At 37.8% G+C, this 4776-nt stretch overlaps 1 pseudogene; it reads left to right on the top strand.

The window, feature by feature from the left end:
* The first annotated feature begins 1362 nt into the window (after nucleotides 1-1362).
* On the top strand, nucleotides 1363-2268 carry LOC108392025 (olfactory receptor 2T8-like; annotated as a pseudogene).
* The last annotated feature ends 2508 nt before the right edge of the window (nucleotides 2269-4776 follow it).

Below are 4776 nucleotides of genomic sequence, written 5' to 3'. Positions count from 1 at the left end.
TAAAAGAAATGAGGGTTTTTGAGGTCCTTAAGGGAAGGAATATTAAAGGTAATAATTAAGTATTTAATATAGTTATTGTGAGTGTGGTGCACGCATTGGAGATATGATGGTGTGCAGATCACAGAGTTTTGGTAAATGCAGGTTCCGCTAGGCAAGGGGGAAGTGTGTATCTAGGATATCTAACTAAACCAACCAACTAAAACCCTCAAGCAGAAGGCTGCCGGTACAATGGTGATGTGGAAGCAATACAGTCAGGGATTGAGGGAGATTTTGCACTGATTTTTCCAGTTTACCTGGCTTTGCAAATTGGACATGTAAAGTGGGGGTGGGAGGAGAAAAGCCCTTGGAACAGTGGGACCCATTCTGCTATGAAACCTCATTGAATTAAACCAGAGCTTGAGATCAAATCATCATCCTTGTCTCTGGAGTTATGGTTGCATTTATCCCCCAGGTTAGAACAGCTTCAGCACCAGCAGATCACAGTCCATAAAGATTTACATTCCCTTGGAAATGAAGAAGAAATTAATTTATGTCTGCTTGGGTGAATATCCGTGGAGTTTTATTTTATCCTCTTTATCCAGGAAAGGTTGTGTCTTTGTGACTTTGAGGGGAAAGAGCCTCATTACAGAAAAATACCTTTTACAGTCAATGAAACTGTGATTTAATATTCTAGTCTTACAATAGGAGAAAATGTTTCCAAGGTCACTGTTGTTTTCATTGTATAATTCAGTAAAATCAGACCAAAAACACTAACAATTTATACTTGAGCTATTTTTCCACCTATAGACTCAGTCCTTCCAGCTTATAGGCTTCAGAATATAAGTCCTCATGTTTGGAATGTAAAATTGCCTTCCTGGATTAATCAATAACAGGAAAAATTAACTGATTTTTGGAAGGCTTCAATGAATTTTGATATGTTATATATCTATAAAGCTCAATATCATGTACACAGATTTCTTTAACTAAAAACAATGATTTAGCTCAGCTTCTGAATATTGTCCAAACATGATATAAGCCAAGCATAATCATACCTGAAAATAGGTGAATAATATGGCTGTAGTCCATTTATGTAGTGTAACATAGAGCAAAACCACACTTAACAAAGCATTTGCACTTCATTGGCAACTTGTTAAAATTATGCCAATTATTCAGTACTCAAGTCAAAGAGTAGTTATGGAAACCTTGGAAATGAGAAAAAGTTGAAGCTAATTTTATGCCCAAGTTAATAGATTTTACAAATGGCAGATGAAGGTTTTGAAAGCGCACAAGTGCTTTCCAAGCAAAAACATAAATGAAACGAAGTGCTGTGTATCCTGGAACTCATCTGCTTCTCCATTTCCAGTGTCAGTCCTGTGTGAAAACATGACGAGTGGGAACACCACCTCAGATTTCATCCTCCTAGGACTCTAACCACCTGTTTCTCTGTGATAGCTCTGACAGTTGCCTTCACCTCCCTCGTGGGCAACGCCCTCGTGATCCTGCTGATTCACCAAAACCCATGTACCTCCTGGTGAGCCAGCCTCCCTCATGGACATGATTCTAGTCTGCACTATTGTGCCCAAAATGGCTGCTGACTATGTGACAGGGAGAAAGTCCATCTTCCCCACTGGCTGTGGTGTACAGATATTGTTCTTCATCACTCTGGAAAGGGGAGAGTTCTTCCTCTTAGCAACCATTTCCTATGACTGCTATGTGGCTATTTGCCACCCTCTGAGATACCCCATCCTCATGAGCTGGCGATTATACCTGACAATGACCTGGGGGTCCTGGTTCCTGGGGGCAGCTGATGGGCTCCTGCAGGCTGCTGCCACCCTGAGCTTCCCATTTTGCAGAGGTCATGAGATTGACCATTTCTTTTGTGAGGCGCCCGCTCTGGTGCGTTTGGCTTGTGCTGACACATCTGTCTTTGAATACACCATGTACACCTGCTGTGTGTTAATGCTCCTGGTCCCATTTTCCCTCATCCTGACCTCCTACAATCTCATCCTGGCTGCTGTTCCCCAGATGCTTTCTGCAGAAGCCCGCAGAAAGGCTTTTGCCATGTGCTCCACACATTTGGCTGTGGTGGGACTGTTTTATGTAGCTGCAATATTTATCCATATGAGACCCAAATCCTATGGGTCAGCTAACATTGATAAAGTTGTTGCTGCATTTTATACTATCTTCACCCCTATGCTGAATCCCATTATCTATAGTCTAAGGAATAATGAGGTGAAGGGAGCCCTGAGAAAGTGTGTGGGTCAGTGTACAGCCTTGAGTCATGAATAACATTATGCTTCTATGTCCCAAAGTGTAAGATTAAACAAGCTGACGGTGAGATTTTCTAGAGTGAAGCATATATATATATATATATATATACACACACACATGCACATACAGTTTTCTATTTTTCTGAATTGTGAAAAAAGCTACATATTTGCAGATCATATACTAAAGTGTCATGAGCAAATCGAATTGTGGAGTTTTATAAATCTGTGAAATACAAATCCTAACTACAATGTTTCTACTCCAATTTTTGCAAAACTGTTTGTTTAAAAAGTCAACTAAGTATTTATTTTTGAAGATCACTTGTTGACATTTGCTTCAAATTATTGTATAATTTACAAAGAGTAGGTTAGTCACATGTGAAGTGTGCCTATCAACCACTCTCTACCATACATGCGTTTGTAACTCAGGCCCAGTATCAAGACACACAACTTCCCCCACCACAAAAATGTCCCATGTGTCCTTTCCAGGAAATTCTCCCCAGCTACAACCACTGCTCTTATTTGCATATCTGACCTCCAATTTGGTCTATTCTTGATTGTCATATCAGTGTAACTAAAATACACACATACATATATATGTGTATATGTATACGTATATCAGTTTAATATCTTTTTGATGATCACTCCACACTTAGTTTTCCTAAGTTTGTTCTTTTTTTTGCTACATTTTATTTTATTCTTTGAATATATCACCTTTTATTTATCCACTATTTTGTCAGTGGATATCTGGGCTATCTTCAGGGTTAAACTGTTATGACTAAAATTACCTTGACCTCCTATTTGTGATCATGTTTTTACTTCTTTTGGTAGGTACATCATGAATTTTATGGCCACCCTTTCAAAGTGGTTGCTTGATATTACACTACACAGCAGAGCACAGTAGGACCAGTAGTTCCAAATGAGCAGAAATTGTGGGTTTTCTCAGCCTTCTTCATTTTAGGAACTACTGGATGCAGTAACTCATTTTGGTTTTGATTTGCATTTCATTGATGACTAATGATGCTAAGGACTTTGTTGTCTTATTTCCTAATTGTGTATTGTTTACAGTTTTTGAAATATCTATTTTAGTCTTTGAAGGAGCAAAAGACATGTGATCATTTCCAAAGCTATCAAAATTGGTTGTTTTACTGACAAACACTAAATTTGAATAGGTTGAAACTATGTTCATCTCTGTTTTATGCTTGACTCATGAATTGTAATAATGTGCTCCAGTTCCACTGGGGGGATCGTGTCACTGATGATCTGATCCTTTTTGTAGTAGGTCCTTTTTGTCTGAAAATGAAGAATAAAAAATACGTTGCAAAACGTTGGTTTCAGGTGTTCAAAGTGTATTTCTTATCTTATTCTGGTACCCGAATATCTAACTACAAAAGTATTCAACCAAGAGATTTGGGACATTCAAAGAGGCTATTGAGTTTGCAAAGTAAATAAATATAAATATATTTGTCCATTTATCTATACAAATACATACATATAGGCACACATGCAGATGCATTCTGTAAGCACATATATATGGGTATAAGACATTTATGTATATATATTCTTCTCAGCATATATGTGTGCATCTAAGACATGGCAATTCACTGCAGAATCCTCAGTAAAAATAGTGTAAAATAACATTTCCAGGAATTCATTTTTATGTCTTCATCTTTGACATTTTTGCTTGAACCTGAACTTTACTTTTCACAACCTTTTCTTTTCTTGAGAAGATTTATGTCAGGATTTGTTTCCTGTATCTCATGAAATAAAAGACACAGAGAAGATCAGGGAGTGTGAGGTGGATCCAGTTCTGTGGCTTCTTGGGGGATATTGGAAGTGGTACCCGGAGGAATCAGAGGAAAGCTTCTTGAATAGAATGTTTCACACTGTGTGATGGGTACCTGCCATTTCACAGCACTTTAAACACAGTTTATAGTCATAAATGCTGACTTACTTTGATAAGAAAGTGACTTTTTAAAAATTCATCTTTTTCCAAGATTCTTTAAAATACCTAAGTGGATTGAGTGAGCCTTCACTTCCATTGGTTTTAAAAAAGTTTAACATCATAAAATAAGCATAACAGAAAGAATTGACATATAATGAATCTGTTCATTAATTTATGACTGTGTTTTTATTGACATTTCATGTTCATATTTTCCTGTGCATTAGTATCATGACCTCCAGACAAGGGTTCAATGTTAGTTCTCAGTTTTGAAAAGCAAACACAAGTTTATCATAGAAAAAATTACTGTGCACCTTCATACAGACCTGAACCCAGTTGTCTGCTTTATGAAGCTTATACGTGGTAAAGGGCTGTCCTAACGGTAGCATTGACATGCTACCCATGACCCCCACATTCCACATACCCACATGAAATAGGCATCCTTTCTCCTCCTACGAACAGGTATTTCTAAATTATGCTCTGATGTTCAGTGAGATAGAATTAGTGTGGGAGAAGTGGTGTTACTTTAAAATGTTAGTTCTGACACCAGAACTTCAGGACTGGAAGCCTGTATTAAGCTGTATATCC

Source organism: Manis javanica, chromosome 14, assembly GCF_040802235.1.
Source record: "Manis javanica isolate MJ-LG chromosome 14, MJ_LKY, whole genome shotgun sequence".
Lineage (NCBI taxonomy): Eukaryota > Metazoa > Chordata > Mammalia > Pholidota > Manidae > Manis > Manis javanica.
This window is presented reverse-complemented; position numbering and strand designations above follow the sequence as displayed.